Consider the following 12,011-nt stretch of genomic DNA (forward strand, 5'->3'; position numbering starts at 1 on the left):
TTTCCAACAGACCTCACAACCTCTGAGGATGCCTGCCATACATGTGGGCAAAACGTCAGGAGAGAATGCTTCTAGAATATGGCTATACAGTAAAACGGTGTCACATTACATTGTCTTTATTTGCTTTTAATCCATATTTCAATATTAATAAGTCAATGCAGAGTTTATGGTGTGGTATAGTATTAATTAGGCCTATTTTTAAGAGTAACTCTCAAATAACCAAAAACTACATCTACCAAATAGGAGCTGCGGTGGCGCAATGGGTTGATCCCTTGTGCCGGCTGAACTGCTGACCTGAAGGTTGCTAGTTCGAATACGCAAGATGGGGTGAGCTCCTGTCCATCAGTTCTAACTTGCGGGGACATGAGAGGAGCCTCCCAGCAGGATGGTAGCATATTCCGGTGTCCCCTGGGCAACATTTGTAGACGGCCAATTCTCTCACACCAGAAGCGACTTGCAGTATATTCTCAAGTCGCTTCTGACATGATAAAAAAAAAAACCAAAACATTTACCAATGCCCATGGGTTCTGGTTAACGGAGAGTCTCCACTAACTCCCTATTCGTGACTTCTCATATATAAGGACTACTGCAGTCTAAAGCAGGCATGGGCAAACTTGGGCCCTCCAGGTGTTTTGGATTTCAACTCCCACAATTCCTAACAGCCGGTAGGAAAGTCTAAACATGAAACTCACTTATAGTTTGTATACACATCACCCAAAGCTAATTTTCTGCACTATGTTAATTCTGTGCATGAAACAAAGTTAAGAACTATCAGAAAGCAAAGATGTCACTATCTCAGGCCCCCATGTGAACAGTCTTGGATTTTGGAATATTATGGATTTGAATGCTCAGCCTGTTTGAGCAAAACAGCAAAAGTTTGTATCTGCCAAGGGTATCGCATCTTGGTGTGACGACTTTATTGCATATGGAAAAAAGTACAGTGGTACAAGTTAGAGGTGAAGGCTTATGCAAGATTATTATTTGAATGAAAGGCCAGTTGGAGCCTCTGTCAGTCAGAGCCGTTTAGGATGGTGAGTTTCAAAGAACCAACTTTTAAGATCCTCAACAGGAGGAAAAAGTATTGAAGCAATGTATTCTTGAACAGCAATAGCCTGATCCTTTCTAAATCCATATGAAAGCGAAAGAGATGGGAGGGAAACATTTTGCAGCCTTTCTATGCTCATCAAAGTGTGCATCTACACTGTAGAATTAATGCAGCTTGACACCACTTTCACTAGGAGCCCCCAGATGGCGTAGTGGACTAAGTGACTTGAAGGTTGGGTTGCTGACCTGAAAGCTGCCAGGTTCGAATCCCACCTGGGGAGAGTGTGGATGAGCTCCCTCTATCAGCTCCATGCGGGGACATGAGAGAAGCCTCCCACAAGGATGGTAAAAACATCAAAACATCCGGGCATCCCCTGGGCAACGTCCCTGCAGACGGCCAATTCTCTCACTCCAGAAGCAACTCCGGTTGCTCCTGACACGAAAAAAAAACCACTTTCACTGCCATGGTCAGTGCTATGGAATCCTAGAAGTTGTAGTTTTACAAGGTCCTTCTCTGCTAAATAGCCTTTGTGCCTCGCCAAACTACAATGGCTGTGATTTCCTAGCATTTTGCTATGGCAGTTAAAGTGGTGTCAAACTGCATTAATTCTACAGTGTAGAATTACTGCCTTGCCTGCTGTGTCTGGTAGTGCTGCCCCATGCTCTTTGCAGAAAGAGGAGTGCGAGGCAGTAGCAGGACAGATAGGAGGAGGGGATATTTTGAACCACAGACTAGCTCCTTGTAGCATTCAGATGGATAATTCATTTTAAGATATTTGATTTAGTTTCTAGTGAATGGGAAAGTAAATAATTACTTTTTAAAATGGTAAGTGTTATAGTGCTGAACAGTTTGGACCCTTGAAAGTATAACTGTGATTAATTGTTCTTTTTCAAAGTAATAGTCCAAACTCAGATTCATATAATAGTAAATATGGCAAAATACTGCTTCCTTGCCTCACAGTGATAGTCATATGTGGATATATAACCTTCCTTCCAACTTTACTTTCTAAAATGCTTTCTCTTCTAGTAGCCTTCTTGCTGTCACAAACAAGAGCTGCATTGGATAAGAGACATGAATGCTAGGAATAAAAACTACCATACAGATCTGTAACCAGGAGATAAGGAAGATACATTTTATTGTTTCGATGGATTCCATGCTTGCCATCCTGGTTAGGAGATTCTGAGAGTTATATTTCCCTGAAGTAACTTTCCCAACATCTATTCTCATTACTAATGGAAGATCAGACTACTGCAAAAAACGATGAGAAGCACTCAAAGATTAACCTTTATGTTTTCATCCATCGAAAGATAGAGTAGCTCCATTATTATAAAAGGATAATATTTGTTATGTGCTACAAAGGACTGCAACTGTAGAGCAACTTATATAATAATTCTTTAATAAATTATTATGTTTGATCGCTTTTTTTTTGCTTTTTATTTATTTGGAATGACCAAGCCTTTTCTAAGGTGTGCAATTTCACAATAATAACGATAATAATAATAATTTTATATCCCGCCTCCATCTCCCCAAAGGGACTCGGGGCAGCTCACAATATTGAGTCTGCAGTGCTAATATGAGCTGGGTTGGTCCATATACTAGGTTTCTGTTTTCATCCATTTGTGCTCTATTGCTACTTTAAAAAAATGCAAGTGATTGAATGAAATGATAATCAAACATAATACCATGTTTCCAGAGCTGTAGTGTTAAATGCCATGTTTTTATCCATACACATTTTATTGTATTGTGACTTATTATTGGCGTGTTTCCCCCCCTGTAGCTCTTTATTTAGTTTTGGAGAGATTTTGATGTACAGTGGACTCTCACCTATCCAACCTTCGTTTATTCAATGTTCTGTATTATCCAACGCAGTCTGCCTCTTGCCCGGATCCACAGCTGTTTCTCTAGGCAGCAATTCACAGCAATTCGCAGCAGGCCAACACGTCCAACAACAACACAGTTGCAGCCACACTCCCAAACAAGTGGCAGACTTGTTGTAAAACATGATGTTTTGGTGCTTAATTTGTAAAATCATAACGTAATTTGATGTTTAATAGCCTTTCCTTATTCCCTCCTTATTATCAAACATTTTTGCTTATCTAACGTTCTGCTGGCCCGTTTATGTTGGATAAGTGAGACCCTACTGTAGTAAGTCAATGGAGCCCTCAGTGGCGCAGTGGATTAAACCGCTGAGTTGCTGAACTTGCTGACCGAAAGGTCGGCGGTTCAAATCCGGGGAGTGGGGTGAGCTAGCAGTTTGAAAACATGCAACCTAGCAGTTCGAAAACATGCCAATGTGAGTAGATCAATAGGTACCTCTCTGGCAGGAAGGTAACAGTGCTCCATGCAGTCATGCCAGCTACATGACCTTGGAGGTGTCTATGGACAACACTGGCTCTTTGGCTTAGAATTGGAAATGAGCACCAACCCACAGAGTCAGACACAACTAGACTTAATGCCAGGGGAAAACCTTTACCTTTGCTAACTTAATAACATCTATATGATTTCCCTGCTATATCTACAGAAAAAAATGCCACAATGTTGTGAAGTTAATGTGCAATAAAGCATTGGCGTAGACAAGGTCTCAGTTCCAATATAGTGCATAACTCTCAGAGAGAAGGGGTGATATTTTCTTTTCGATGAGCTGCCATGCTTAGTTGTCACCCTGATTAATTCTATACAAAGCTCTTAGAAAGCTGAAAAGGAAATTGTTCTTTTACTAAAACCATTGCATAGCTTGATGTTTTCATTTCCTCAACTCTCTGGAGACTGGACTCCTCTCCTACCACAAGCCTTAAAACATCATGTTTCTGTAAGGCCATTCTGCTGCCTTTCTTTAATAAATCACATAGCGTACTTCTCGATTGAAAACCAAATCAAATCAACCAACCACTCTTTATACCAGATTGCTTTTATGGTCTTTGGGGAAAGCTAAATGAAATGTTTCTTGTTTGTGTTGACATTGTTATCTTCAGTGACACATGAACAAATTGTAAAGGCCACTGTTTCATAACAGACCTCTTTTTACTTATAGTTCCCACTACTTAAAAAACAGTAGCAATGTGTCGGGTTCTTGTGGAAGAAGAAATCCATACACACAAAGGGGATGGGTATCTTTTTGGCTGATTGCAATTTCTTGCACTTTAGTGGCTAAAGAGATAGAACTATGGCTAAATTTACACATGGACTATATTCCTAGCTTAAGTGCAAAGTATCTGTACCAGCTGTTAGGATTTCTGAGAGTTGAAGGCCAAAACATCTGGGGTTGAGAACCACTGCAAAAGCAGGATAACAGAGATAACAAAGCGTCGCACATGCTCTTTAAGGAAGACATCACTGCCAGTGGGGAAACTTCAGGGGCTCATATTCTGCAATAGCAGGATAACAGAGATAACACAGAGAAGCCAGATGTCCATTCCAGGGTCATAAGCCAAATACAAGGTTGAAATTAGAATCTGCAAACTGAGCTTCAAAGTTACCGTAAGTCCAGAGTTCAGGAATACAAGAAAGCAACACTCCAAGCCCATAGTTTCTAGAACTGATGTTGCAGCCAGCAATAAGGTGCTACCTGTGAACTCCTTCAATCCTAAATTCTCAGGAGTTATCTGTTGCTGGCTCATTTCTCAGCTCATTTCTCAAGGACCTGCGCAGTTTAGGTCTCTTTTTTTGCAGGTCCATGAAAGCTGGAATAGTTAACTTAGCATGCTCAGAGGAATTCACTTGCACTTGTTTTGCAGGCTGTGAAGTAGTAACTCCTTCCATGGGTGTTGCTTCAAAGTTGGCTGAGGAGCTTCTGGGCACGGCTAAATTCCAGCTCGACCACAGAGCCTTCAACCAGCATCTCCTCATCCATGCTTTCCAAGCTGTCAATGACACCAGTTATGTATTGGGTCACATTCTTTCCTCAGCAGAAGCCAATTTGGATCAAAAGAGGTGTTCCCTACCTTTTCTGAATTCTTGTTGTAATGGATCATTGTTGGTCTTTACCAGGAGTCCTCCAACTTTTTAAACTGAGAGCCAGTTCACTGTTCCTCAGACTGTTGAGGGGGCAGAGTATAGTTTGGAAAAAACATGAACAAATTTCCTTTGCACACGGCACATATTTTATTCGTAGTGCAAATAAAATAAAATAAATAATAGTTAAACTGAAGAACAACTTTAACCAACATAAATTTACCAGGATTTCAGTGGAAAGTGTGGGCCTGCTTTTGGTTGATGAGTCAGTCAAGTTAATTAGGATTGTTGTTGTCATTTTTAAAGTTTAGGATGGGGGCTGGGTAAATGACCTTAGAGGGCGGCGCCGGCATCCAACTCGCAGGCCTTAGTTAGAGTTCTCACAATGGTGCTTCTTGGATTTTGGCAGGTTTGGCCAGTTGTTCTTACCTCTTTGATTATTCATTCTGTTTTTTTAGGGCCTCTTTGTAGCAGCTGCTTTGATTTGCTTCAGGGTCTCTCCAATTTTTTTTAAGCAGTGCATGTTTTGCTGAGATAATTCCATAGTTCACTGGTTGGTTTGTTTTTTAAATTATTGGAATTATAACATTATATTTTGATTTCACTGGTGCACTGCAACACTATAACCCAGGCATGGGCAAACTTTTTTGCCTTGGGGCCACATTGCGGGTCCAGGTCGGGCACATGCTGGGTGAAGGTGACCCAGGAGCGAAAGGGCCAGAAAAGGGTAGGACAGGGCCTGGGTCATCCTCAGGTTGTTCTCCTGGTATAAGGACAGGTCTGCTCACCCCATCCTTATGCTGGGAGAAAGGAAAGACATGCAGTGACTGCCCCGATCCTCCCTTATGATCCTCAGGCTTTCCTCTTGGCATTATGCCAGGAGGAAGGTGAGACAGGCGGTGGCTGAGGGTGCTCCAGAGGGCTCTCAGCCACCATGTGCCTTCCTCAAGCCTTCCTCCTGGCATAAGGATGGGGCTGCTCGCTTCGTTCTTATACTAGGAAGAGGGCAAGTCATGCAGTGGCTGAGAGTGCTTCAGAGGGTTCTCAGCTGCTGCATGCCTTCCTCCTTCATCTTTTTTGGCATAAGGATGCAGCAGGCCACTCTGTCCTTATGCCAAGAGGACAAGGAAAATGAGGAGGGCCTGAGGTAAGCGCCCTGGGGGCCGCACAGCCCCCGGGCCTTAGTTTGCCCATGCCTGCTATAACCTAATTTTTAAGGGACCAAAAAGTGTCTTTTTCGTTATAAAGTTTTTTTAGAATGAGAACAAAAGCCACTTGAGGTCAACAGAACATTGAAACAGCAGAAAGCCTGCTGAAAATGTAAGTTAGTGCGCTTCAGCAGCGGCAAGATTCTCAGTGCAAAAACAAAGGGCTTAACACATTAGGCTATCATGTAGTACCAATCATGCTGTTGAAGCAAATGGAAACAATAACTATCACACTTACCTGCAAACTCCCCTACATTCCTCCAGTTCTTACAGTTTGAACTTATCTCATGAACCTTTTTAGCACAAAAGTGTACAATTTTAGCTACTCATTACAGAGAAGCTGGATATCTTTCATTCAACTTCTACATTAATATTTCCTGTTTCCCCCCCCCCCCCCCCCCGATTATGGTCTTCCTGTATTCCTACTGTAGATCACATTACACAATTATATTGACATACTAATTGAGAAAGGATCTTGCAAGAAAGTAAATTTCTTGTTCCCTCAACCTATGGATGGGACATATTGTGATGAGTAGGAAAGTTTGTACATAGGGCAAAATGTACTTGATCTTGAACTACTAATGTTTGTTTTCAGATTCATCCAAAAATAATCCTTCCTTGTTATTTCAGCTGTGCAGTGATGGAGGAAAACTGTGTATGTTTGTTTGTTTAAAGACAGAATGAAAGGATAGTAATAATATTTGTTCCTTTAGGGATGTAGCTACAAAGAGGAGAGTGCAAAATGAGGTTGTTAACCCTCCTCCAAGTAAGAATTGTGCCCCCCCCCCCAATCACCCACATTTCATGTATTCTGGTAACTTAATATTTCACTTGAACATTTAGAAATACCGTTTAGGCATCCAAAAAAAGTTAGCAATGGAATCCAGAAGCATCAGATATAAGATGTGAGCAATCTTCAATGTCTTTATTCTCTGTAATATTTAAAATTTGGGAATTGAAGGAAAATTTGATTAGGGACATGATTCTTATTTAGGGGAGCAGTACCTTTCACCTCAGGCTTCTTTGGATAACTTTATATTGAAGATGTTTTTTATTTTTTTATTTTCCAGTTCCCATTATAACATTTTGTTAAACTTATTTGTGGTTATCCTATTAATATCTTGTAAGAAACAAAACAGAATCCTCTGGCACCTTAAAGGCTCACAGACCTATTATAGTACAGGTATGAGATAAGTAGACTATAGGTCATGAAAGCCCATGGCATAATAATAAAACTTAGTATTTAAGATGCCAAAGGACACTGCTGTTGCTTTTAAATCCAATTTCTATGATAGTGACTGTAAGTGGTTGTTGTGCCAGTAGGTGTCAGAGCTGACACAGGATAGAAATGTGTTTTACTTCTTGTTTTCAAGCTTGAATTGAGCTTGAAAATGCGCCAATATTTTGAGGGATTCTGAAAACATTCTGACAGCGATTGTGAGTTTGTAAAGTAGAGTTAATGCTCATAGAAATGCTGAGAATAGCACTGTGTAATCAGTACATTTCAGAAAGTGAGGAAAATAAGATATTGTGAGCTGTGTTCCTAACTTCCTGCTACTGATTTTGTTATTTCTGTCACTATTTTGAAGTATTTTTATTCATTTAATAATCTTGGCGAATGCCACATACAAGTCCAGTTAAATAGATGTCTCTGTCACTCTAGTGCAACAGTGGAGCTACTTCTCTTTCTGCCATCCATAGTATCTCATGTTGACAAGATATATCTACTATTCAGATGAAGTCTGGATGTAATTTGGTTAATGTAAACTAGCCAGTCTTTCCATTCATAGTTTATTCCATGATTCATTTCCTGCTTTGCTCCATCTACTTATGAATGATAAACAAGCTTAAAGGCGCTGCTACAAAATATGGTTGAACCTTTGTATGTAAAGTCATTTTATGAAAAATCTCAAGGAAACTAGAGTATGTGCATCATGGATTGCCCCACTGCCAAAGTCATTAAAGAGAACCCTTTAAAAACATCTTATGTTTTGTTTGGCGAAAGGCAGAGAGGATGGCAGGGCAAAGATATTTTTCAGAAGTGTTTGGTGTAGAAAGTCTGCAGAGGTGCTCTTTCCAAGAAAAATGCAAAAACATGTTCAAAATAGCAGTATTTATACTTCCTTATTCATTAGCACTGAAGCAAGCAAGCACAGTAATTGTATGAAAGATATCATAAGAAAGCAAAAGTCTTTAACCATCTATGGGAATAATGCCTTTTAGCAGTTATATTGACATACCATGGTGGTCCATGCTCTCGTTACATCCAGGATAGACTACTACAATGTGTTCTACGTGGGGTTGCCTTTGAAGACTGTCTGGAAGCTACAAATAGTCCAATGAGAGGCAGCTGGGTTCATAACTAGGGCAGCATATAGGGAGCTCACAACTCCCATGTTACGTCAGCTCCACTGGCTGCCTGTTTGCTACCGGGCACGATGCAAAGTGCTGGCTTTGGCCTATAAATCCCTAAATGGCCCCGGCCCAGTTTACCTGTCTGAATGCATCTCTCTTTAACATGAAAGCTTCAGGGCTACAGCACCTGGGACTTGCCAAAACTAAGCCATTTGGGATGGCTCATTAACATCTCATACATTAGTGTTTGCTGGGATCATCTAACTCAGTGGTACTCAACCTGTGGGTCCATAGATGTTTTGGCTTTCAACTCCCAGAAATCCTAACAGCTAGTAAACTGGCTGGGATTTCTGGGAGTTGTAGGCCAAAACACCAGGGAACCCACAGGTTGAGAACTGATGTAACTTAAACATCAAAGTGGGCTTGTCTAAAAATTGGGCAAACACTATTAGCAATGAAGTTGATAAAAAGGGTTTTATGTTTCATCTGTTGTCTTGTATTTTGTCTCATCCAGGAAGATGGTCAAGATCCTGTTAGGCTGACGCACAGGGAGCCCAACCTTCATTCATCTGATATGATAATTTGTGCTGCTTTAGAACTTGACACCACAGTTATTTCAGCATCTGGGGAAGTGCTGTGTACAAACAGTCCCCAAGTTACAAACATCCAGCTTACAAACAAATTAAGAATGGGGGAGAGTCAACAGGAAGTGACAGAAATCTGCCCCTAGGAAGGGAAATTCTCTCCTGGAAGAGTTTTCATAGGGAAAAAGTATCTCCACTGAAACTTTCTCACCAATCCTTGCTTCCACAACAAGCCAAATTTTTCAAAATCCAAATTCTCACAGGGATAGAAAGTACAGCGATGTCTTTTGAACAAGGGCACAGACAGCAAAACAAACACTACAGGGGTATTAACTCTTCTTTATGTTACCCAAAGCAAAGGGAAGAAATCTACAGAACCGATCTTGTTTGTCACCTGGGGACTGCCTGTATTATGTCAGTTCAGGTTTTGTGGAAACAATTTCACTTGTTTTACCCTGATGACATGGATAAGACCATTGAATTAGCCCTTCTCACCACAGATAAGGTTGCCATGTGCCCTCCTTGGTGGATGAGATCTAGTAGGGCTGAACTGGTCTGGTGGATTGTGGAGGTGGCTTTATTATGGGAAAGGAAGCACCTGCCACTTTAAAAGCAATCAGGTGGACCTTGTCCTGAAAGCTACCTCCCTGAACATGAAAGTATGTGAAAACTATTGCTCCATCAACAACATCTATGTTTGGAGCAAAGTGTTTGAAAGTGTAGTATTTGGATAGCTTCAGTTATTCTTGGGAGAAATTGATTATCTGGACCCATTTCAAGATGGTCACAGGCCAGGGTACTGAAATACGTATGTGATGATATTTGCAGTTTGAGAATCTTTCCTAACTACATCTAACATTAGCTTACCCTGCACAAACATAGTTTCTCACTCTTCTGCCTCACTCTAATATGCTGGATTGCTCAGAAGAGTGTTCCTTCTTAGACCCCTTCTACATTGCCATATGAAATCTAGATTAACTACTTTGAACTGAATTATGTGGCAGTGCAATAATTCAGTTCTAAGATGATAATGTGGACTATCAACTTTGATAATCTGTATTATATGGCAGTGTAAAAGGGGTCTTAGTGTACTATAGGCATCTTATTCTGCATTGCCAAAGTGGTCCGGGGAGTCTAGTGCAGAAGAAAGCTTTTAATCTTTAAAGGCATGGGTTGTAGATGGACAGGATTATGTTAGCCCATTTTTTGCTTTTGTTTGCACTTCTTATAAGAAAAAAAATCAATATAGAAGTGAACTGGATCTGTAAAGTAAGGGTTAAATAACAGCATTTGCAGTATAGTATTTGTCACGCCCAAGGCAACGGAGCACTAAGAACCAAACACGGAGACCAAAAACAATCTAATATCTTTATTAAAGAAATATTATAGTAGAATAAAAACAAGTAGAAAATGTAGTCCAGCAATAGACCTTTCAGGGAAGGTCAAATATAGTCCAGAAATATATTGTCCAATATATTATATTAGAGTCCAAAGTTATAATCCCAAAACCGAAACACACTCTACTTTCAGGCCGTAGAGTGGGGAAAACGTCCAAAGTGTTGCTAAGGTTTCAAGCAAGTCCAAAGCAAGAACTGGAGACAAGGCTAGATACTTGAGACAAAATCCAAGGCTGGAAACACGACGAAGTAGTTCATGAAAACTTGGCAAAACAAGGCAAGGCAAGGCAAGGAAACTGGAGTTGCAGACTTAAAACGCAGTCCACACTAGGCTGGAACCGAGGTTAATCCTGAAGCTGATCTGTTGACTCCGCACGGATTCCCCTGTGTGGGGAACTTTTATGTTCTTCAATCTTCCTGCAAAGCAGGTGTCCAGAACTTCCTTTCCCAAGGGAAAGAGAAGCGAAACACATCTTTCTGCAGCTGCGTTCCTCCCTGCAAATTCCCAGGAGAAACTTAGCTAATTAACGTCTTGTTTGGCTACTAATCTGAGGCTTCTCCTTGATAGTTCTTTCTTTCCCCGGCTCGCAGTATAGGATTCCTTTCTCACAAAGGGAGGAGAGGAACTGGGAGATACTTGTTCAAGGTCCGTTTGGCTAGAATCATCAACAACAGGCATCTGGAAGAAATCCGTCTCTTGCTGAGACGGCAGAAAACCCATGTTTTTGTCATCATTATCCATGATGGCGCTAGGGTCAGAACTCTGAGGCCCATGAGACATCACAGTATTAGATCCTGCCTTTTCAGTGTTTCAGACATAACACTCATTTTGCAAATGATCATAATTATAATTTATCAATATTTCTTTCTGACTATTTGGAAATTTGCCAAATTTAGCCAATAGGCTGGCATCCTGTTCAATTTTATAATATAAGCTATAATTATGACCTCGGAAATTTTGAGGATTTATATTTATGCTTGTGACATTGTTGGCACAATCACACATGGCCCCACTGGGATCCCTCCTGCTGCCTGCCATATCCCAATTCACTGACGGGAGTTAGCTGGACATCTCATACTTCAGCTCTCCACTTGCCAGTGCTACAGAACTCCTTTGGTTGATGCAGTTACCTGATTTTTTAGGTAGGACTTAGTAGGTAGGATTGGAAGCCAAATTGTTACTGTAATTACATCTCCTATATAGGTGCTCAGCCAGTAATTTGTATCTTGATACTAAGGACCTCATCACATTGACTAAAATAAGTGTCTTAGCCTTCTTCGGGGATGGGGCCCCAAGTCAGTTATCATATGACGTTGTGTGACCAAATTATATGAGGTTCTGCTCCCAACTGGGGTGGGAGGGGCCTTGGACCCTTCCCCCCAAACACAGTAGCCTTCCATTGGAGCCAGCACACTTCTGCCTTGTTTGAGCGCAGCTTCCACCATGTGATGGGGAAAGCATTGCCACTCA

This window comes from Anolis carolinensis, chromosome 4, assembly GCF_035594765.1.
Source record: "Anolis carolinensis isolate JA03-04 chromosome 4, rAnoCar3.1.pri, whole genome shotgun sequence".
Taxonomy (NCBI): Eukaryota; Metazoa; Chordata; class Lepidosauria; order Squamata; family Dactyloidae; genus Anolis; species Anolis carolinensis.